Here is a 26,491-nt window from a genome sequence, read left to right on the forward strand (position 1 = left end):
GAAAAACATTTTTTCAGATTTATGTTTTACCACATTTGTGACAATTTAAGTATGATTTCTCAACCTCACCAACATTTTAGATCTTTCCGATATTAACCCTTATATACAATAATAGGCCTAATACTGTCTTGATTTTATAATACGCAATAATCGTATAAAAACGGGGAACGTGCTTGCTTAGGCGTGTGTCAAATTCGCTTCCGCTGCCTGTACTTGAAATGCCGACTTCATTCTGTCCGACGTCGTATGTTCACCTCAAACTAATACAAATATACCGATGTCACGGGCCTAATTATCAGACAGTATATGTCACTTGACGGTATTTGTCAGAGGAAAAACAATTGTTTATATGCATCTAAAGTCTGACTAGTGTAATATGTAGCTAGTCTGCAATGTATTCAATGGAGGGGAAAAGAACTGGCCACCTTACCCCATTAGCTTCTGGCCTAGTTGCCTTATAAGTGGTGCCTTCTTGGTATCACTTGCGAGGTTCAGACCTGTCTTCGGACTGTTGACTAAACAACAGTATGGGAATGGTAGATTAACCATTAAACTAGAGTATCCCGCGAGAAACTAAATCAAAAAACATTTCTGTCTACCCGAAATTTCAGTGTGAATAGTCGGGAATTAAAAGTTGATCACAGGTGTGAAAATTTTAAGATGTAACTGTTAGGTTAACGGTATACCTATGAGTCTTATTTTACTTTATTCAAATAAAACGAAATTAATAGTTGACAAGAGGATGATTAAGAAATTGTGGAATTAAAATGGCCAGGAGAAAACCTGTTCCATAACCTTATATGAATAAGAAATGTCACAACCTTAGCTACCATGCCCTTTGGAGACCAACAGTAAGCAGACTGGGGTAAGGTTGGACTTCGAATCTAGTAAGCTCCCCAGACTGTTCTGTTTAATCTCCCGTGAGATGAGTCATATACTTTGAAGTAAAGAAGTAAAAAGGTTACTGCCCTATAACCCCAAGCCCTTTGACAAGATGTGAGGTCGTAAAGGATATCTTAAGCGATGTAGAGCACTTTAAAACTCCACAAGATGAGACACTAGAAGCTTTTTGATTTCGGTACAGTAGCTTACTCCATTAACATAAGCCATTTATTAGGAATTCATTGTCGGATAGGCAGATAATGTTAGTGAATGGCAACATTATTTTTATTTATGGAGGCTATTCAAAGACGATGGTAGAATTACAATGAAAAAATAAATCTATATGATGGATTGTCAAATAGATCGATCCTTTTGGGTATAACTAATTTAATAAAAACAAAGATTATTTCCTTGCTTAAATTTTAGTTTATGTTGAAGAGTACTGGTTTACAAAGATGTAAAAACTAATATACGAGCTACAAATCAAATAGTTTTCATATTTTTCCATATTTAACAGATATTATCAACTCCGTCCCTTTGGCTAGATCAGAGAGATCTTCGGTGACAGAAACTATTAACAAGAGTTTAGGAAGATATAACTTTAAATACTGGAGGAAAAATATTATAAACGTACAAAATTACTGAAGTAAAGGGCTAAGTAGAAGACAGATAGAAAAATCTGTGTCAATTATCTGTGTAAAAATACCATTTATCAAGTCACTGACGTGCCTGACACAAAGGCACATGTCTTTAATACTATTTTAACTCAGAAAACAAATAATTAAAATGAATACTTCTTTTATGTCACCTTCGTCACATTGTATGTGGAACGGAAGTGAAACGGGATGGAATTGTTTCAATAGCGAAACTTCGTTTTCGTGTATTGGCAACACTGGCCAGACTAACTAATGCATGAGGCAAATAAAGCTATGAGTTAAGATTACATAGCAAAGATCACAGATTTTTTTGAATGGCAAAACAATTAACTGTAACAACAGACGGAGTTGAGAACAATAATTGTACCAATTCAAAATAAAATATTTAAAATAAAATTTCTCTTTGTCTATGAAGTATAATTTACGAAACAGGATGTGGAAATATTAGTACTCACATGGATACATCAAACAGCAGCATGCCGACTGATAGTGCTTTAGTTTGTGGCGGAGACACACACACAAAGATAGTGAGACGGATTTGAGAATAAAAACTGAAAACAAATTTTAACTTCAGTATCCCACTATAAAAATTATGTTTTGCACTAACGTATTTTCTACTTCTCTAAACTGTTATTAATGAAATGAAACAGTACGTTTTGTAAGTTTTTATATTATCCTAAGTCATCCAACTTACACGTACATTAAAATGTAATTTGGACACGGGATGGAGATTGAGAATCAACATTTTGCTACCATTCATAACAAACAAGCGACCATTATTTTGAATAATAAATGCGTAGGATTCAAACGTAGTAAATGTAGTCGTTTTTGTCTTTGCCTTGGTCCTAATCGTGATTTTTGTTGCCTCTTTCTGGGTTCTTATTCTGATCGTAATCCTTGTCGACTTTGGCATTCCTTTATTGTGGTCTTTGTTGCTTTTGTCATGGTTCTTACCGTGGTCGTGATCCTTGTTGTAGTCTTTGTTCCCTCTGTCATGGTCCTTATCGTGGTCATGATGTTTGTCGCCGTCCATGACATCGCCGCTATCATGATCCCGCTTCTCGTGGTCCACATATTGTGTTCATTGTTGTCCTTATCGTGGTCCTTGTTGCATTTGTCGTGATTCTTATTGGCTTTGTCATGGTCCTAGATCTCATTTCTAAATAATAGTATTTCCCAATTTGACGAATTACCTTTGTGTTACATACTAGTAAATGCAATCTTCATCGCAAGGTTTTAATAAATAACAGAACGTAAAAGTGTTTTTCCTGCCGGAAGAACATTCTAAGAGGAAATGAATGGAATGGAATTTCGGGAGGGGCCCAACACTACGACCTTATTGCACTAACCCTCAAGCTTGGCGAATTCCCAAACCCACACCAGCAGATTAAACTTTGTCTCGCTACGTACCCAAATTTCGAACAGGTAAACTCATTTGTTCCTAGGACGCTCCCTCCATATATAGCCAGCCGGCGTTGGAGAATGATGACAAAATGGAGATATGTTGACGGAATGATGTAGATACCTAATGTTGTGAGACCGTCACTTAGGTCGGATGACTTCTTAAACGGATGACTACTGCGTTCGTCTCCTGCTCACACTTATCAGGATTTCTGACACCACCATTATACTCAATAATGGAAAAGGAACGATTTTACTGGAAGAGCTGAGGCTCTCAGGATATTATAGGAAAACTACATCGTTACTGAACTTAGGTTGTAGACTGAATTAGTTATGAATGAAACTATACTTGATTTATTAAATATTTATACAATATATACACATTTATTTACAATGGTATATCTCTTATATCTGCTGACGCCATTAAACTTGGTCCTCGATCCCTGCCCGTCCGTGTCACCATCCGACTGTTTGCCGCCAATCCTCTTACCATCACTTTTTATGTTCTCTTATCGGTCTCCCGACCGGGGTACCACCCACGCTATCCGGCAGGTGAGATGGGCTGTAAACCCCTTTTGATTATTCGTGATTGAAGATGTCGTTTTAATCAAACCTCGGTTACAAATAATTCGATTCATTGAAATACAGTGATAAGTCGCTTTAATGAGACTATGCGTAAGAAAAGAGTTTGAACAATGCGTGATTTAATTTAACCAATAAAATGCATGCTTTGTTCTACTGGACTAATGCGATTAGTCCAGCAGTGATTCGTGGCGTAAGAATACTTTCATCGTAAGCAGTGATTTACCGCTCGCGCGACAAAACTCTATAACGCTGGCTAAGCATCTATTTACTTCACAAGCTGGAATTGTATTACATTTCTGCTAAAGACCATGTATTCCGCTGACACTGTTCCTGGACTGTTCAAATTTGACACTCCACAGGAAATCATGCTACAGGGCGTTCTTAAGTCCTGGGGCATAACACTAATATGGAGAATGGGTGAACTCAGGGAAAACCACCAATTGCTACCTTGTACGCCTCAAGTCCAGTATCACTATGGATTTTCAATTAAAATTCCCTGTCCTGTTGGCATAACTGAGTTCTTGTATGAAAAATATGGCTTTGTCCCTCCAGCAGGACACAAAACTTTCGGCAGCATATTTAACCATAAACAATTACATGACAACGCATGTTGGACATCTGTAATTCAGATAATATAGTAATATAGTTTTATATGCGTTAAGTAATACTGAGTAAAAGAAAGTCTTCTGAAAATTTTAAGCATTACTTTTATAATAATGTTATTTAGTCTTTTACCTTTCCAATGAATGTAAGCCTACATTTACTTACACATTCAAATAACATCCTGGTAAATAACAAAAATCAAACAGAAAAAAAATTGAAATAAACAAATTTGTTACATATAAAAACAGATATATTTACCTCGTAAATTATCATAGTCATCTTCTTCTAGCGAAATAACGTTTGCGGCATTGCACTGCATTCTTCAGCTTCAATTTAAATATTTTGTATATCGGACTGGTCCAATATCTGTGCCTACAATAGTACTACGCGAAGCACACTGAAGTGCTCTTCAGTAATGGCAGTAGCTAGAAGCCTTTCCACTATAGTTGAAGCATGACCTTGGATGCGCAGTGAACAAAAATGCGTCTACTCCGCAAGACTTCCACGTGCTATCGTCCATATAACTTACGCTAGATGACTAGGCCACGCTTCAACTACGGCGGATCGGCTTTAAATCGCTTTTCTTGAAAGCTACTTGGATTTGGAATGGTCATAACCAAAACAGCAATAATGTTGTGTAACGTAGTAATTGATTTTCAGAATAAAGACACGTGTCTAAAAAGATACTGGACTGTTCATTTCATACATCTCTCATTTTATGCAAGATACAAAATTAAAAGCAATCGTCACGATATATTTCTAGTTAATTGGCAATTTTTATTTCTTATTAGATAATGATCTATTACTTTTACTAAAATTATTATATTTCATAAGCATCTTTCCCGGATTAATTTACTCACAGATTATGAATACGAGCAAAATTAATACAGTATTTCAGGAGAAATGTCTACACTCAGGCAGCTGCCCGAAACCACTTTTTAGATATCAGTGACGCTTAAAACGTGCATGTAATTACAAGACATTGTTAAAACTGATTTTTTTTTCAAATATCAATATATGTAGATTCTGTTTATATTTCTTATAGCGGCAAAAGGTTCGCAGTCTTAAGGCCCGGTCAAACAGAACGCGGACTGTCCGCGCTGACGGAAGGATCGCAGTCCGCCACGGACTGAGGAAGTCAAACAGAAAGCGGACAGTGCAGGACGAACCAGTGTGGAAACAATTGTTGCCAAGTGCAGTACTCATCGTATTTTCTCGACTTGTTTCTAAATTTGTTTGAAATTGTACTTTTACTTCCGTTTTTTTCTCCTGGATTAATTAACATGTCCAGCAGCTCCTCAGATGAAGAAGAATTGCTTCTTCTGTTCGCTTTGAGCCGTTCATCAAAGTGGAAAAGGAAAAGGAAGTGAGTGCATGAAATAAATGAAAAAAGAGAGGAACTAGGCGAATTTTTGTAATTATATAATAAATACAATAAACTTACTGGAATGATGGAGTTCCTCTGCAATTTCTTTCCAAGATTCACTTTTTTTCGCCACATTTTTATAGTCTGGATGCCGCATATCATATAAATGAGCATATTCCCGCACAAATTCAATTAATTGTTCCGTTTCATCGGTCATTTTCTACGAGATGTCCGCCGCGAACTCTGTAGGAAAACGCAACTCGCTATCAGTCCGCCGCGAACCAGACTAGACCGCGGCGTTGGGCCGCGTGCTGTTTGATTGGGATGATGCATTCTAACGTAATACAGAGTTCGCGCGGATAGTCCGCGTTCTGTTTGACCGGGCCTTAAGCTTTGTGAATAGCATATACGCTTCCCAACCAACCAGTCCGGGTTTGATTCCCAATGTAGGCAGCGGGAGAGTTTTATCTTTCGTCCACGGAACTGGATGTTTGTCCCTTGTCATCTACTGTCCTGTGTTGTCTCAGCGGTGGCTCTATACCGTGATGACCACACGATCAGAGAAGCCCGCAATGTGTGCCTGTATACAGTCTAAACAAAACTAGAAAGGTATTGACAGTTCAGCGGCTTAAGGCGTCACTATGGCAGCCGCTGAAACCAGCCAATCAGAGATCATGCTGACAGGTAGACGTTTGCGACTGTTTAGCGCGAGTGCGTGGTAGCCAGATGTCTTAAGAGACAATGGCGGGCCTCTTATTTCCGTACAACAGGTAATAAACAACTGTAGAGGCACTCAAAATAGGAAAGATCATCGGTGTTAAAATAGGAAATGAGAAATTCAAGTCAAATAAGGAAACGCATGGGTCTTCCCGACTTAAAAACCTCGGTAAAGAAAAGGAAAATGGGAAAGAGGGCAACAAATTTCGATTTCTTTCAGGATGATTAAATACGGCGGCATGTGTATTCTACTGGGTGTTCATTTCAAAGTATGTCATGACGTCACTGTTGTGAGTCAGGGATTTGAAGCGAGTTTCAGCTTTTATGTCAGAGAAGTTGCCTATTAATCAAGGCGTTCAATCTGAACTTGTGAACGTGTACGGTATAACTTGAACGTCGTAGCAACAGATGGCGGTCTGTAAAGACTGTGTGCTACCATAACCTCTTTCGAACTGTGTTTTGCGCGGGCAAGTCGTACGCAGGGTATTTGTTATCATCGGTTGCGTACGGCAACATTCCACAACACAAATCAAATGCTCCGTGTCCATGTTGACCATAGAAGTTAACGTCAACAAATACGTAAGTAATCGTCTTAACCCTCTGCACATATCCCGAAAGTAAGAAAAAACTCACCTCAGTACGTGTTTCCAAACAGTTCACATTCCTGCCACTACCGGCGTTACCGTATGTATCGGTAAGTACTCTTCAGAATGAACGCCGTACTTGCTAGGCAACTTCTCTGGCACATAAGTAATACGCCTCTGCGGAAGTGTAGGAAGATTGAATTTTCTAGGCTCATCGGCTAGCCACATGACGGCATACAGCGAGCCATGACACACTTTGAACTGAACACGCAGTATATTACGATGAAAGGAGAATCCTACATTTAAAAAATCTGCCAGATGCGTATCTCTTCCACGGCAGTGTTTCCTATCTGCACACTGTCGTAAACAATTTTGGTTTTAAATATTAAAAAAAAAAAAAAATAATGGTTGTCTTTGCTGTTTCCCGCCAATCCTCATGGTTCTGTAAAACAAGCTTTCATTTTAAGTATACGTCAGAAAGTCAATATACTGCATGCACGAATTTTTAAAATCATTGTCCATATTTTCAAGAACATAACCTCATTTAACGATAATATCACGAAGGGATTCATTTACTATCCATCTTATAGGATCGTTAGAAATAGGCTCACTATCATATTCCTCCCTATTTACGTCATCGGAATGAACTGAAGTAGGCCTAATTGATTCCGCTTCTTTATAGACTACTATTGATACAACTATATGAAATGTCTACTAGCTCGGATAAACCACATGACCCAGTACGTATTTTCTGCACTCTTTGCCACATTATGACGCTCTGATTTATGTGGGTCTATTACTTCTTCACGATACATTTGAGGAGATACTGATGTGAGGTATTCCATGGAGATAAAAACTGCATCTTTCCTTTATACCTTTAAATGTATTAGCATGAAATCTGGATTGCTATTATACTAGATTATGTCGCTTGCACACTACGTACTACATTTTATATTCCCAGTCACTCATACTTTTATTATTATTATTATTATTATTATTATTATTATTATTATTATTATTATTATTATTATTATTATTATTAGTCTAGTCAAAGAGTACCGTATGATAAATAGGCCTACTTACGAGTTCACCGAGTTCACGTCAGCTGCTCATTTCCGACACGGCAGGCAGGAGGTGCAAACGGTCGCATCGCACAACTTCACAACGTCGATCCCTTCCCGTGTGTGAGAGAACTGTCGATACCTTTCTAGTTTTATATAGACCAGGGCTGGGCACATTACGTGGTTCTGAGAAATGAGCGCTGTGTGCTTTAAAGAGCGGTTCTTCCGAGCGTTGTGACGTATGCATACTGTACGTCATTCAGTGTCGGTGCAGTGGTGACTCTGCAGTATAATGGCGAACTTTGAAGACGGAGCTTCCGCTCATACACTAAAGGTTGACGCTCACTGGCACGAACCGACCGGAACGGAAATCTACAGCAGTCCGTCTTCCGCGGAAGCTCTGACGCTCACTGCTCGGAATATTCCGGTACAGTCGACAGGCAGTCTGGTTTAAACATGGAGTGGGATAGTAGTTCCGAAGATTATTTTATTTTACTGAGTCTTTAGCTGATGAGGAAGGAAAAAAGAAAAGAAAATATGGGTCCATAACTAGAGCCCGGATTTTATGTAATGTGAAAATGAGAACTATGTAGACTACATAAATATGAAGCTAAAAATGACGAAGTATGTAGATAAATGTGTAATAAATAAAAAAAAAGTTGGTAATTTAAAATCTAAGCTTTATTAGATGTATTTTTGCACACTAATAAAAAATTACAGGTGCACATGTGATTGAACCTCATTGTTTGGAGGCGCAATTAATAATTAAATATTTTTACATATTTTCTGCGGTTATTGATCGTCTCGTTAACGGCAACTCATACGTAGGAATCATCAAGTCCATCTCTAATCGTTTCCATTGTGTCAGTGTAGCAGGAGTTCAAATATTTTTTCCGGAGTGTTGATTCATGCGAAATATTGAAGTTGCAGTATTTGCGTAGGAATGCTTGGAACTTTGGAACTCCAAGTTTATACCACTGTATATGTTTGCAGCAACCATTGCCATGCACAAATTTTTTATTAAATCCACTTGTAGAAGACGAATGTTTCAGCACCACTTGTATAAGAAGAACTTTTTCTTTTCGACGGAGCACGTTTTTTATTTCTCACATGAAGTTCAATTTTTAAATGTTATTCTAATTGTGACTTCATGGAGAACCCAATGCGTTTGTCACACACTTTGGACTGCACGATTTTACCATTTTAGTAAAGGAATCGTCCATTGAAATCTAGTCTTTTAACTTGGATGCGAATGGCAGTAGGCTTGCTACTTGTATTACCTGATGTCAAAATAAGTTTCTTAAAAAAAAAACAGAAAAAACTATTGTTTTCTTTTAGAGCAACTGATTGGGGGTGTTTGTGCGAAACGGTCATACTCACAGGGTAATTTTCATTCTTTCCTTCACTACGTTAGCAGTACAATGACCCACCATTCGCATTTGTATTTGTACCTACTTTACCGTTACTTCTCAAGAGATATAGCGTACAAACTATTAGCATTGCAAAGAGATGTCCATTTTTTGACAGAATACGTTATTATTTTCAATTATCAAATTATATTTATGCACTAGAGACGAAGGGATAAGCTTTATAAACAATTTAAAAAAATAACTTAAGCATTACGTAGAGAGAAAATTAGCGAAAAAATGTATATATTCTTTCAAAATATGCAATATCCTTCAAAATATTTAAAAATATATAATATATGCCAAAATATTTATTATGCACCAAAATATGTAAAAACATTTAAAACTTCGGAATAATGATCCCTTTCGTTAATCTTCGATGCTACTTACCCATTAGAGTTCTACGAAATATTTATTTGGCCATTAATCTATCATTCAATATGGTATAATTGTTTGGGGTGGGAGTACAAACATTAATCTTAGTTCGTTAAATTTACTAAAAAAACGAATAATTAAAATTTGTTTGAAGAAACGTTTCGATTATCCAACTAAATTAATTTATTCTTAATTTAATGTATTTAATATTGAACAAATTTATAAGTATACGCTGCTAAAATTTTATCATAAAAATCGTAATAAGTTTGTATTACAGACACATAATTATGACACAAGACGAAATATTAATTCAACATTAATAGAACCTAAATGTCTCACATCTGCTGGTCTAAAGCATAGCATTAATTTTGGCCCTCGGTTGTACAATGCTTTAACTAAATTACACCCAGAACTTTTAACATGTAACCCACTAACATATAACAAGAAAATTAGGAACGTGTTAATATCTTCAATTTGATTAAATAAATTTATAGCCTATGTGTATGAATTAATCAACCTATATTATATTTGTATTCTATAATTTTGAAATAGTCTATATAAATCCTACTTTTCAGGTGCGAATGCGATATTATTCTTCTCTAGTGTTAATATTATATTATATAATTCCATTGCCGCTGTAATTTAAATTGCAGTTCCTATCTTATTTTACTTATTTATTTTTATTATTTTTTTCTATATTTCTCTTATATTAATATTGTATTATATAATTTCTGTAACTGTAATTTTAATTTTAGTTCCTATTTTATTTTATATTCTCTTATAGGCCTATTGATATTATAACTGAACTGCGACCGAACACGAGCGCTGCTCATTCGGTCTCAAATTTTGTTAATACTACTGTATCTCCTTTTTTATATTGATTATATTATTTTATTTCTATTTGTCTTGTTTGTTTGTAATTATATTCTTTATTCTGTATATTTAAATTTAAATTTAAATTTAATACGATTCGTGGACTTTTAGCTTTCCTTATAGCTACATATGTAGGAACGGAATATGTAATTACATACAATCCGGGCTCTAGTCATAACAATATAAAAAAGTCAATTTCATATTGTGGTATGCCGATAAGCTATTAATATTTGACTATATTTATTTATTTGCTGTGCCACCTCTGCTTATCTTAAAAAGTTAATAATTTACATTAACGCAAATAAATAAATATAGTCAAATATAAAAAAGTGTTTTGATTAATTTCACCATCTTTTCCCACATTTGTGTAAAGATCGAGTAATGGTTTTTTTAGTACTTTCGTATGAGCGAAGAAAAATGTTTAAAACTTCATCTGTTATTAGCATCTGAAATAATGAAGGGAAACATCACATTTCGAAGGCCAATCAGCACAGAAGCGCGATTAGCACTGTTAAAATTAACTTTTCATCACCCATTTTAAGAATAATCTGTCTGGACAACGCACCAGCACATGTTGAGTGGGAAAGTACTGAGAACAGCCAACACACTTTTCTCCGAAGACCAGCGAAGACATACGAATGCTGACGATCGTCATCGGAAATTCCGCTAGGGTCGTGTCGCGAGAACCCTGTCCGTCAGGACCGGCAGCCGGTTGCTTCCGTTCGGACAAGTGAGCGTTTGCCGTTTAAAATACATGCATACGTCTCTCGCAGAATATTTCCGGTTCGTTCCGTTCCGGTCGGTTCGTGCCAGTGAGCGTCAACCTTAAAGCGGCCCGCTACTCCCACTGCTTTTATTATATCATGGGAGGAGGAGTTCTTTTTGGTAGAGAGCAGTGGATTAGCAAAGTGTTTAATTTGTCATAAAACACTCCAATTGATTAAGAAGAGTATCGATTTGATATTTATATTACCTTATAAGTTATTATACATTTAGTAATATATAATTTTAAATTATACAAGTGTGAAGTTATATCATAGTAGGTCTATAGTATATTACAGTTTATGATATATCATATCATATTATATAAAAAGTTACATATTATATTATATTGTTGTAATCTTTTATTACATATGTTTATATTATTAATAGCCTACCATTATATAATTATTAAATCACTGTGCGTATGGGTTACGTGAATAAGTCTAATGGTTTGTGTGTGTGCATAGAGCGAAGTTTACTCCATTAAATTAATAAGAGTGTCATAAAGTCTGTACTGTACAATGGATTGATGTAATATCCTGATAAACTATTATGTACTGACAGACTGAATGACTAGAACAACCGTGGCTCTTGTTATATTTACGCAGGGAAGGTAGCTGTAATGTGAGTCCGCCACTGCGTGAGCGTTCTGCTCCGGCTTGCCTTGCGGAGCGAGAGCAGCTCTGGCCGGCTAAACGGAGCCGCTCTCATGTCCGGCCCTGATATAGACTGTAGTATTGGTCGAATGATATAGGCTACCTTCCCTACACCACATTGATGTGAAAGTTAGTAATTCAAGTGGAGGTAAAATGATGAAGAAAGGAATAAAGTCAATGGGAAGATAAAATATTAATGATTGTTTAAAACAACACACATCATAACCGTCTCACAGTATGTACCGCCCTACACTCAAAGGCTAAGTATATTTCTTGATTGAAGCAGAACTGGAATTGAAGGAAGACATTTTTTTTTTCAAATATAAGCAATGTGAATGTAAAAATAGTTAATGTTTTAGATGAAAATGCCAAGTATATAGACTTTGGCTCAATTTTATTTATAAATAAAAAATATTATCATAGGAATCCAATGCTAACGCGAGGACTAACCAGAATCTACATAAATAAATTCTCTCGTTTTTTAGGTTACAATAAAATAGAATAAATCTGGACATATGCCAACAAAAACTTCATAATTTCAAAGGACGATTTCAAATCGTTTCATGTTTACAGTAGACACCCTCATTTCATCATGAGATTATTTTTTAATTAAAAAGCAATTTCAAACCCCTCGTAAGGATTATGAACGCATGCATCGTATACTATTGAGAGCTCAATATAGCAAGCATTTGATATCTAAATACACGTGCACGGAGAAATATAGTAGCAAAGTGATCTCTCACTCACTCACTCACTCACTCACTCACTCACTCACTCAATCACTCACTCACTCACTCATCTCTATTGCGTGCAAATTGATAGTTCTCGCTCTACTGATATGACTATTCGAAACTATCAATGCTATTCTCTTTCAGGGGGAGCTAAAGTTTCTCTGCATATTTTATAATTTATGTTACATATTAGCAAAATAATAAATAAGTAAATAAATAAATAAATAAATAAATAAATAAATAAATAAATAAATAAATAATGTTAGTGAATAGCATAAAAAAGTGGCTAGTAGAGGAAAAGGATGGCGAAAAGTACATAGTTGTTTTGATTGAATAAAGAAAGGGACGAGAAGGAAAAAAAAACGTGATTTATAAAGAAATTAATTTTGTGTCAGAAACCACACCATTATTTCAAAGCCATTAGTGCAGCGAATGTTTACTTTCGATAGTTTTATAACCAAGTTATGGCACAATGTTTTATCTATATGGTTATTCAATAGTTGGGAATGATTCGAAAATCCTCCGATTTTGTTAATTCAAGTATAGGGACAAAATTTTATTTTTACTTCAATTTTTATTATAGGCCTACCTGAGTTTTTGGAATGTACTTCACTCTCACCCCTTCCAGTAGTAAACTTTCAATCGTCTTCCGCACAAAACCAAGGCAGCATATGCTGTCAAAGTCGCCTTAAGTTCATAGTAAACAGTATTGAGTTAGTGAGTATAGTACGTTCCAGAAATATGTTCGCGTTTTCCAGTGATGAAAGAGCTTTCAATATTGAATCACATTTTCGCACAGGTACTATCGTTCGTTTGCCTACGTTGCATCCCGGTTTCCCCCCACCCGCTTCTGCTCACCCCTCTGTAAAGGCTAGTGACTGGGCTGTCTTAGCTCTTTTATGAAAACATTAATTTCTGTTAGGAATTTGAATTCTACGTAATATTATACAACTGTTTAAAATAACTTAAATAAAAGGGCCTAGTTAAGTAATTAACTGTCACGTGATTTCCTCCTTTCTATGACCCAGCGACATAACTACTTGGATGGATAAAAGATAGGTTGTCTGAGTAATTTTATCTGTGCGGGTCGGGCAGAAGTGAAGATTGAATTTACAGTACGGTACGTAAGATACTCTTTTCTATACTATGTATGAAATTATTTCAACATAAGTTACTAAGTACAAAGGACGAAACTGGTAATTGGAATTAGGTACAATAGTCTATAGTGCGATAATATGCACAAAAGAACTAAAGCCTGTATCGAAATGAACGGCTATCATTTCAAAAAAATGTTTAAATATCTATATTATGATTATTTTTCAATTTAACTTCGTTCTCTATATTGTACGCTAATGTGCTGTAGACAGTATAATATACACTGCATAATGAATACGTCCGCATGTAGGCCTATAGCTCAGTTCGTGAGTAAAAACACTTATTGTTAATAGTGTACTGTATTTTGATTAAACAAAAACCTAATGAAAATTATCAAACTCAAAATTGCGATATTTCCCAGTTTACGTAAATGGATGAACCACTTTTCTTCCCTCCTATATCTAATAAAGTGATTTGTTTGTATTTTACGCCAGTATCATCGAAATCCAGTCGTGGAAGGGAGTAGCAAACGGTGTTTCCTGTTCACAACCGTTAGTCCAAAAGTATAGCCAGGTTAATATTAGAAATGTTAGTAAAAATGAAATGATGTTCCTATACAAAGCGATCATCAGGCAAGACACCCAGAGTTCACGCAGTAATTAAACTGGCCGCCCTCGGTGGATCAATATTCAAAGGATAGTAACATAGATGAACGTATTATAACAGGATGTGAAACTTACTGAGTTGCCCGTTTCAAACGCTAGAGGCGCTAATATAGATATTGATCTTACTGCCACTTATTATTATAAAGATAACTGATTACTCCATGCACCTAGCAGTGCACCAGATGGCGAAATGTTTAACTATGTGCATAGAATAACAACCCCCTCTCCATTCTCAAACCAGCCACCTGTATGGATGGATATGCCATCTAATTTAAAATAAAGCATTTAAATGTTTATTCCTCATCATCTTCCACTGAAAATTCGTATTGGAGCCTACAGGAAGATGGAAGATATGTCTATTTTACACTACCTTCTAATACAACTAATTAAAATACAAACAAAAAGGGACAGAAAAGAAAAAAAATATTAGATAATTGAAATTGTATTTTTTGGGGTATTTATTGTACAGTGTACTGGAAAATTCTGCAAAAACTACTTAGATTTTAGCTTGCTATTTCTTTGAATTTATATTAATTACCAAGCATTACCTTCAAGATTAGTTTTATAATTGTGGTATTATTAGCTGAGTGAAATCATTAATTTAACTATTCGAAAACTTGTATTGCTGGCCTTCTTAATGTCTGTTATCCTGAAACATACAGCAGAATGAACTGTATAGAAGCCTCTACACATGTGAACATTGAATAGGCGTAGTTAATACGTCCCTTGTGTAGACAAATTTTAAAACAAATTTTTAACTTTAATTAATGAAGATTAAAGAAGCGGACCAGAACAATAATGGAAGAAATTGTTGTTGTCAAAGATAACACAAACTTTCTCATGATAATACATTTCACTCGTTTCCCAATTCAGAACCTGCTTTTATGTTACGTGTGGTATTACGTAGCATGATGTTTATAGTTTATTTCCTTGCATTTTTATTCAAAGGAAAACGGAAAATAAATATTTCCTATACAGTTTGAACCGTAAGGAACGGAAAAAAGTTATATCCTATACAGGTTGAACCGTAAAGAACGAAAAAAATATATATATATTTCCTATACAGATGAACCGTAAGGAACGGAAAATAAAATATTTCCTATACAGGTTCAACCATAAGGAACGGAAAAAAAATTATTTCCTATACAGGTTGAACCGCAAGAAGCGGAAAAAATTATTTCCTATACAGGTTGAACCATAAGGAGCGGAAAAAAATTATTTCCTATACAGGTTGAAACATAAGGAACGGACCAAAATAATTTCCTATACAGGTTGAACCATAAGGAACGGAAAATAAATTTCCTATACAGTTGAACCGTAAGGATCGGAAAATAAAATATTTCCTATACAGTTTGAACCGTAAGGAACGGAAAAAAGTTATTTCCTATGCAGGTTGAACCGTAAAGAACGAAAAAAAAAAATATATATATATATTTCCTATACAGATGAACCGTAAGGAACGGAAAATAAAATATTTCCTATACAGGTTGAACCGCAAAAAGCGGAAAAAATTATTTCCTATAAAGGTTGAACCGTAAGGAGCGGAAAAAAATTATTTCCTATACAGGTTGAAACATAAGGAACGGAACAAAATTATTTCCTATACGGGTTGAACCATAAGGAACGGAAAATAAATTTCCTATACAGTCGAACCGTAAGGATCGGAAAATAAAATATTTCCTATACCGGTTGAACCATAAGGAACGGAAAAATATTTCCTATACAGTTGAACCGTAAGGAACGGAAAATAAAATATTTCCTATACAGTTGAACCGTAAGGAACGGAAAATAAAATATTTCCTATACAGGTTGAACCGCAAAAAGCGGAAAAAATTATTTCCTATAAAGGTTGAACCGTAAGGAGCGGAAAAAAATTATTTCCTATACAGGTTGAAACATAAGGAACGGAACAAAATTATTTCCTATACGGGTTGAACCATAAGGAACGGAAAAAAATTTCCTATACAGTTGAACCATAAGGAACGGAAAATAAAATATTTCCTATACAGGTTGAACCATAAGGAACGGAAAAATATTTCCTATACAGTTGAACCGTAAGGAACGGAAAATAAAATATTTCCTATACAGTTGAACCGTAAGGAACGGAAAATAAAATATTTCCTATACAGGTTGAACCATAAGGAACGGAAAAAAATTTTCCTATACAGTTGAACCGTAAGGAACGGAAATAAAATATTTCCTATACAGTTGAACCGTAAGGAACGGAAAATAAAATATTTCATATACAGGGTGAACCATAAGGAGCGGAAAAAAATTATTTCTTATACAGGTTGAACAATAAGGAACGGAAAATAAAATATTTCCTATACAGTTGAACAGTAAGGAACGGAAAATAAAATATTCCCTATACAGAGTGAACCGTAAGGAACGGAAAAAAATTTCCTATACAGTTGAACCATAAGGAACGGAAAATAAAATATTTCCTATACAGGGTGAACCATAAGGAACGGAAAAATATTTCCTATACAGGTTGAACCATAAGGAACGGAAAAAAAATTTCCTATACAGTTGAACTATAAGGAACGGAAAATAAAGTATTTCCTATACAGGTTGAATCATAAGGAACGGAAAAAAATTATTTCCTATACAGGTTGAAAAATAAGGAACAGAAAATAAAATATTTCCTATACAGTTGAACCGTAAGGAACGGAAAATAAAATATTTCCTATACAGGTTGAACCATAAGGAACGGAAAAAAATTTTCCTATACAGTTGAACCGTAAGGAACGGAAAATAAAATATTTCCTATACAGTTGAACCGTAAGGAACGGAAAATAAAATATTTCCTAAACAGTTGAACCGTAAGAAACGGAAAATAAAATATTTCCTATACAGGTTGAACCATAAGGAACGGAAAAAAAATTTCCTGCATAGCTGAACCGTATGGAACGGAAAATAAAATATTTCCTATACAGTTGCACCGTAAGGAACGGAAAATAAAATATTTCCTATACAGTTGAACCGTAAGGAACGGAAAATAAAATATTTTCTATACAGTTGAACCGTAAGAAACGGAAAATAAAATATTTCCTATACAGGTTGAACCATAAGGAACGGAAAAAAAATTCCTATGCAGTTGAACCGTAAGGAACGGAAAATAAAATATTTCCTATTCAGTTGAACCGTAAGGAACGGAAAATAAAATATTTCCTATACAGGTTGAACCATAAGGAAAGGAAAAAAAATTTCCTATACAGTTGAACCGTAAGGAACGGAAAATAAAATATTTCCTATTCAGTTGAACCGTAAGGAACGGAAAATAAAATATTTCCTATACAGGTTGAACCATAAGGAAAGGAAAAAAAAATTCCTATACAGTTGAACCGTAAGGAACGGAAAATAAAATATTTGCTTTACAGTTGAACCGTAAGGAACGGAAAATAAAATATTTCCTATACAGTTGAACCGTAAGGAACGGAAAAAAATTATTTCCTATAAAGGTTGAACCGTAAGGAGCGGAAAAAAATTTCCTATACGGTTGGACCATAAGGAACGGAAAAAAAATTATTTCCTATAAAGGTTGAACCGTAAGGAGCGGAAAAAAATTATTTCCTATACAGGTTGAACAATAAGTAACGGAAAAGAAATTCCTATACAGGTTGAACCATAAGGAACGGAAAAAAAATTTCCTATACAGCTGAACCGTAAGGAACGGAAAATAAAATATTTCCTATACAGTTGAACCGTAAGGAACGGAAAATAAAATATTTCCTATACATTTGAACCGTAAGGAACGGAAAATAAAATATTTTCTATACAGTTGAACCGTAAGGAACGGTAAATAAAATATTTCCTATATAGGTTGAACCATAAGGAACGGAAAAACATTTCCTATACAGCTTAACCGTATGGAACGGAAAATAAAATATTTCCTACAGAGTTGAACCGTAAGGAACGGAAAATAAAATATTTCCTATACAGTTGAACCGTAAGGAACGGATAATAAAATATTTCCTATACAGGTTGAACCATAAGGAACGGAAAATAAAATATTTCCTATACAGTTGAACCGTAAGAAACGGAAAATAATATATTTCCTATACAGTTGAACCGTAAGGAACGGAAAATAAAATATTTCCTATACAGTTGAACCGTAAGAAACGGAAAATAAAATATTTCCTATACAGGTTGAACCATGAGGAACGGAAAAAAATTTTCCTATACAGTTGAACCGTAAGGAACGGAAAATAAAATATTTCCTATACAGTTGAACCGTAAGGAACGGAAAATAAAATATTTCCTATACAGGTTGAACCGTAAGAAACGGAAAATAAAATATTTCCTATACAGGTTGAACCATGGGGAACGGAAAAAAATTTCCTATACAGTTGAACCGTAAGGAACGGAAAGTAAAATATTTCCTAAATAGTTGAACCGTAAGGAACGGAAAATAAAATATTTCCTATACAGGTTGAACCATAAGGAACGGAAAAAAAATTTCCTATACAGTTGAACCGTAAGGAACGGAAAATAAAATATTTCCTGTACAGTTGAACCATAAGGAACGGAAAATAAAATATTTCCTATACAGTTGATCCGTAAGGAACGGAAAATAAAATATTTCCTATACAGGGTGAACCATAAGGAACGGAAAAAGATTTCCTATACAGTTGAACCGTAAGGAACGGAAAATAAAATATTTCCTATACAGGTTGAAGCGTTAGCAATGTCATTAATTTCAGGGGGTTATTCTGGTGAGATATTTTAAACAAAAGAGTTTAATATAATTTTGCTTGTCTTTGCTTCCTTTTCGATATAAAAAAAGTTTTATATTAAAAATTTCACAGTTTGTTTTGGGAAAGCCTTTTATTTAATTCCCAATATGCTCAGTTAATTTAAGGAACATTTGAAAATTCCTTTTCAGAACTAAAAGTTACATTTGTTCAGATCAAGTTTCTGCACATTTAATGGACTAAACTAAAATTCTTTCAACTATTTATCATAATACACTGCTCTCTTAAATTGATTGAGAATATTGGAATTCAATCTGGAACTTCAAAAAACAATTTTTATCTGGAAAACGAAGCAAACACGAGCAAAATTAATTTGAACTTTTTTGTTTCAAATATCCCAAAGAATAATCTCATGCAATTAGTAACATTACTTACTGTTCATTGTAAATAGTGTGCGTGCATATGGAAAGGTACCACTTGGCGGCTCATAGTTTCAGATATAGACACTGATTTGAGCGTGGTCCAATTGACGTAGGACTTCAATATTTACACAATTTCTTGCTTAGGATGTGATAATACCAGGTATAAAAAATTAACCTGTTTTAATCCTTCCTTTTTTTAAAGATTATATCTGAAACTAGAAACCGACAAATTGTCCCTTTTCAGATGCACGAACACGCATTAATGGTTAGGCAGCAGAAGACTAGAACCGGAAGGAATGTGACCTTTCTGACTGTAGGTGTTGATTATGGTAAACAGAACTCACATAAGCATTCCAGTAGCCAAATTATTATTCCTGCCCATAATGTCCATGGCTTGTCGGTATAATTTTTCATTAATGAACTTCTTCGTATGTATGTATGTATGTATGTATGTATGTATGTATGTATGTATGTATGTATGTATGTATGTATGTATGTATGTATGTACAGTATGTACTGTATGTACTGTATGTATGTATGTATGTATGTATGTATGTATGTATGTATGTATTTTTTGTATTTAATTCATTTATTTAACAGCATGTCCCATTACATTTGTTGTAATATTATATGCTTGAGTGTTTCTTAAAAACAATATTATTTAGAATGAACACAATGAGCTATATAATACACTATTTTTAAACAAGAAGGAACGTAAGTGCATTAATTATATTAAAACTTTATTCCTTATGGATTACTAAAATTTGTACTTTCATCAAACAATATTACTTAAGATTAATTCAATGTGTTACACATATTCGTAGAACACGAAGACACGTAAGTGCATTAATTATACTACGTCTATAACATTATTCCTTATGGATTATCAAATTTATCCTTTCATCAAAACAATATTAATAAGATTAATACAATATGTTACACAATCAACATTTTTAAACACGTAAGTGCATTCATTATACTACGTGTAACACATGATTTCTTATGGATTATCAAATTTATCCTTTCATCAAAACAGTATTGATAAGATTAATACAATATGTTACACAATCAAATTTTTAAATACGAAGACACGTAAGTGCATTATTTATACTACGTGTAATACATGATTTCTTATGGATTATTAAATTTATTCTTTCATCAAAACAATATTAATAAGATTAATACAATATGTTACACAATCAAATTTTTAAATACGAAGATACATAAGTGCATTAATTATACTACGTGTAACACATGATTTCTTATGGATTATCACAATTTATCCTTTCATCAAAACAATATTGATAAGATTAATACAATATTTTACACAATCAAAATTTTTAAACATCAAGACACATAAGTGCATTAATTATACTACGTCTACAGTGTAACATTATTCCTTATGGATTATCAAATTTATCCTTTCATCAAAACAATATTAATAAGATTAATACAATATTTTACACAATCAACATTTTTCAACACGAAGACACGTAAGTGCATTAATATTATACTAGACTACGTGTAACACATGATTCCTTATGGATTATCAAATTTATCCTTTCATCAAAACAATATTAATAAGATTAATATAATATGCTACACAATCAAAATTTTTTAACGGGAAGACACGTAAGTGCATTAATCATACTAGTCTATAACATTATTCCTTATGGATTATCAAATTTATCCTTTCATCAAAACCATATTACTTAATATTAATACAATATGTTACACAATCACATTTTTAAAACACGAAGAGAATGTAAGTGCATTAATTATACTACGTCTAACACATGATTTCTTATGGATTATCACAATTTATCCTTTCATCAAAACAATATTACTTAATATTAACACAATGTGTTATACAATCAAAATTTTAAACCCGAAGACACGTAAGTGCATTAATTATACTACGTCTAAAAACATTATTTCTTTCGGATTATCAAAATTTATCCTTTCATCAAAACAATATTGCTTAAGATTAATACAATGTGTTACATGATACAATTTTTATATACGATGACAGGTAGGTCTAAGTGCATTAGTTATACTCCCTTTGGAACATTATTCCTTATTAATTATCAAATTTAATCCTATTAGCAAACAGTATTACTTACAATTAATACCAAGTTTTATATAATACAATTTTTTGTACGATTATAGGTAAGTTCATTAATTATACTTCCTAAAATATTATACTTTACAGCTTACTGAAATTTATTCTATTATTAACACAATATTATTTGCAATAGTACATGATTATGAATTACAATTTGTTAACACTATGGTAGGGCAGTGCATTAATTATACAGTATCTGAAGCATTTTTTCTTGCTGAATATATAATTGCATCACATTATCAAAACAATATCATTTACAGAAAATAAATAAATAAAAACATAAGAAAATAAATAAAAATTACACTGGATTACATAATGCACTTTTAAAATATGTCAGGTAAGTGCATTAATTTTACTGTGTCTTAATAACTGTGCTCTATAGATTATCGAAATTTATACTATTAATGAAGTTAATAAATTGTTTTTTATGTTTCTTCAATAAATCTATTTTAGGTGGTGGCCACGTTCCGCCTGCTATTCTTATTTGTATTTTTAAATTATATCTTTATTTGTCTAATATAGTGCAGTCAAAGTGGTCAACAGTCTGTTCGTTTTCGTTGCAGATACACATGGGATCGTCATTTATTTTGAATCTGTTGCAGTATGATCTTGTTCTTCCATGACCTGTGAGAACTGTGGTTAGGTTCGGTGTTAATGTAAACTTTACTCGCAATCTGTCGTAAAGCGAAGGAAAAAAATGACTTTGTTATTTTGCCATTTGATGTCGATTGCCATTCTGTTTCCCATTTCCCGTAGCTTAAATTTCTCAGTTGGCTGGATATTTCGCTTTTAGGGATTTTATTGTAGCACACTTCAAGAACTTTGTCACTCGTCGCCTTCTTAGCCAGTTGATCTGCCACCTCGTTGCCGTAGTGACCGACGTGTGCCTTTATCCATCTGAATTGGATTCTCCAGTTGTCGTGTTCTAAGATCCTCACCTGTTGACGTATGTTTTCAATTAATGTGTTATGGTTCTTGGGGTTTCTGACGGATTCCAGAGATATTCGGCTATCTGTGTATAAAATTGCGGTACGTTTTCCTCTTTCTATGTCTTGTATTGCTTGTATCTTTTTTAGGGCTTTGATTATGGCAAGTTGCTCTGCCTGGTTATTAGAGCACTTGTTGTCCAGTCTAAATTTATATTTATATTGTCGTGTCAAATTACTTCCAATGAAGTCTGCTACGCCTGATCCGACTCCATCCTCGCACTTGCTGCGATCTGTGAATATTATTCAGCGTGATATCTTCATTTTCAATTTCGTCACTGATTCTTAATGTGTCTGCAGGTTGGGGCCAGTTCTTCGGTTCTACTTCGAGGTCTAAATTGTTTTTCAAGTCTCCTCTTCTTTTCATAATCTTATACAGAGGTCTCCAAAAAGCGTATAACCATTCGCGTTCCCGATGCTGCCCGCCGAACATAGTGTGCTGTAGAGAAGGGGGAGAGACTCGTACCTCAACAGATGGCAGCGGTCAGTGAGGGATTGCGGCAACGATCTCCTTATGTTTAGAAATAATAACATCAAAAGGATAAGAAATATCATACGTTTGTATATTATTTTGACATACTATGAAGCTTCTACTTTTGATTGGAGAATATTCAATAATGGAATAATTCATTTCGCATTACAACTAGAAGACATTCTCTATGCACGATTTTACAAATGCTCATTCTGTAAAGGGCTTCATTGATTTTCCATTATTCCAAGTTAGAACATAGTTAACAAGAAGTTTTCTTATTTAAGACTGAGGATACGTGTGTGATGTGTTTGTATTCTCGTTTCAAATTTATCAAAATATTTGTATTTCACCTAAAATGAAACGAAAAACTATAAGTATGTCTTGCGAAACTGAGTGTAAACGTATCGTAATATACTGATTATTCTGTTTAACCAACAGTTATACAGACGTCCCAAAATAAATTATTTTCACATGTCCAGCACACCTGTAATTGTATGATATTCTTTGTGAAGAATCGAGTAGTGTCGAGCACATTGAATTTTAAGATTTTTCGAATAAATTAAACATTTCATATTCTCTCCACTAACACGAAAATTTATTTATCTTCCCTTTCATCCTTGAATGTACTACATCCATGATTATAAAACATTGTGAAACGGTGGAACACGCCGACCAATACAACGATAATGGCAGTCCACCACTGCTCTTCGTTTGCGCATAAACATTGAGCAGGTGGGGATGGGTGAGGCGGAGCGCGTTCATTACGTACTGGTTTCGGTTCCGTTCAGGGGCTTACTCGCGAGTACGCTTTTGGAGACGTCTGATCTTATATAATTCAGCTGTTTCTTCTTCATTTATGGCTATAGGCTATAATAATGCAAAGAGCTTCACTAGATGTTGTGCGGTACTCTTTCGCTATTTTTATATTAATGAGTCTCTGGACTCTTGTATATTTGATCCTATTGTGTTGTTTCTTCATAGCGTCGATCCAAACTGGTGCTCCATATAACATGAGAGGTAGATTTATTGGGTTATTTTACGACGCTGTATCAACATCTAGGTTATTTAGCGTCTGAATGAAATGGTGATAATGCCGGTGAAATGAGTCCGGGGTCCAGCACCGAAAGTTACCCAGCATTTGCTCGTATAGGGTTGAGGGAAAAACCCCGGAAAAAACCTCAACCAGGTAACTTGCCCCGACCGGGATTCGAACCCGGGCCACCTGGTTTCGTGGCCAGACGCGCTGACCGTTACTCCACAGGTGTGGACTGAGAGGTAGAATAGCTCCTTTATATATTGTCTTTAGTGCCTCGTGTGTCAACCCCCAGCTTATTTTCGCAGACTTTGATAAAGAGTGAATAAGTTTATGTATGTATGTATGTATGTATGTATGTATGTATGTATGTATGTATGTATGTATGTATGTATGTATGTATGTATGTATGAGCGAAGTTGATAATGGCTATGATATTGTGTTATTAAATGATCTTTTGAGGACGAAAGAGGTGTACACAACCGAACAATGTTGATTATTATGATTAGGCATCTGCGGTACTTGGACTTTAAGTATACTGGTTGGTTTCTCTGTATATCTCCTTTAACAAACATCTCCCTCTTTACTTTCACATCTTTGGCACCTCTCTCCCTCGCCTCGCTCTATCTGAAGCGCGCGTTGCATATTTTTACAATTCAACGTACATTATGTGCATTTTATAGTGTAGACATGGTAAGAAAGCACGCTTTTATTGACAAAATTTTCAGAGGAGCAAAGAGTTACTCAGAAGTTTAATGCTAAAAATAGAATTAATGTTTACGACATTTGAACTTTTTTATTCACGCGTTTTTGCTTAGGAACCTATGAAAAAATTCTTAGTATTTACAAAAGGTATTCATACTCCCATTTTGCATACAAAATACCCCAAGGAATTTTATATTACGTGCAGAGTATCACTTTCAGACTGAATAATATTCTTGATGCAAAGGCGGAAATAATTCACTTCCAATACACGGCCGATGCTATTTTACAGTCAAGTGAACACGTATAACGAAACAAGAAAAGTTAAACTCTTATTGACATGTAGTATACGTACACACAAGTTACTTGTATTCAGAACGTTCAGTGAATTTAATTTCAAATTTCTGTTATCGACAGTATGACCGTGAGTGAAGCATAGGAGCAATATGTGAAAATGCTCAAAAGTCTTGTTTCTTTATTTTGCTCATTTTTATCAAGTTTGCGAACAGTTATTTACAGTGCAGTTTGCAGTAATGACGTTCGTTATGTAACAAGTGACATCCATAAACTGTCTACATTTGAATAAGAAATACTGAGAGCAGTGGCGTATACTGGTTAAAGGGTTTGGGCTACCACTGACCCTTTTATTACACAAAATATATTTTAAAATCCCTATAATAAAATTCCTTACATATTTATGTGAATTCCAGATGTCTTGATTGGGACGAAAATACGTTGATGACTTCGTCCTTGAAATTACAGTTGGGCCACTTGCAAAGTTTCTGTAGAAATGACTTTTCAATGGATATTAGTGCCAAGCCGGATAAACGTTCTTGTGTATGAGTTGATCTACAGTAGGATTTTATTCTCTTCAACGCAGAAAATGTTCTTTCTACCGATGCTGACGTAGCTGGTAATGTCACAATTAATGTTGCCAATTTAAGGACTTCAGGAATAACTTGGTTCAGCTGGTTTTCATATATGGCAGATAATATTTCATGGATAGGTTTGTTCGAAAAATCAAAGACTTCTGCTGAATATATTACACTTAATTCATTTTTCAAACATACTTGATCAAAGTGACTGTTATAGGACTGAAATAGTTTGTTTAGTGCCTCATTCTGGAAGTTTTCTCTATAAGCAAAAATTTTTTGAAAATCTAGAAGATGTGTGAACTGAAGCTTTCCATAATCAGAAAATCTGTCAGTAATTTCCATGTGCATACGATCTAGTATGCTGTAGTACAGCTGCCTGTATTTCAATTCATCATCTCCTTTTCTTCGCTTTAATGGTGGTTCCATTGTATTGGCTGAAGAATTTTCATTTTCCATATTACTCCATATGGACGGAAACCCACTACGTCTGAACTCGGATATAGTATTTTTTTTAACTTTGATACCTCTTGCAAGTAGTATGCTATGTGTAGACTTTTTGTCTGAAGAATATTGTAGAGCACATCTGTATGTGCGAACACTCTAGCATAGACTTCAAGAAGAAATATATTCTGAAACTGTGAAAAAATTCAAATATCCTTGAGCCTGCACATTTACAGCATCATCCCAGTTTTCTTCAGAGTCATTACAAATGATATTTTTAAAGAAAGCAGTCCGTTTTTCTCTGTATTCCTTTACTATATTTA

The 26,491-nt window shown here is 34.3% G+C and overlaps 1 protein-coding gene across 1 annotated transcript in view; it reads right to left on the reverse strand.

The window, feature by feature from the left end:
• Positions 1 to 26,491, reverse strand: part of LOC138710199 (DNA polymerase alpha catalytic subunit-like) — a 558,528-nt gene that overhangs the window by 309,718 nt on the left and 222,319 nt on the right. The gene's annotated exons all lie outside the window — the stretch shown is intronic.

This window comes from Periplaneta americana, chromosome 12 (genome assembly GCF_040183065.1).
Source record: "Periplaneta americana isolate PAMFEO1 chromosome 12, P.americana_PAMFEO1_priV1, whole genome shotgun sequence".
In the NCBI taxonomy this organism is placed as follows: domain Eukaryota; kingdom Metazoa; phylum Arthropoda; class Insecta; order Blattodea; family Blattidae; genus Periplaneta; species Periplaneta americana.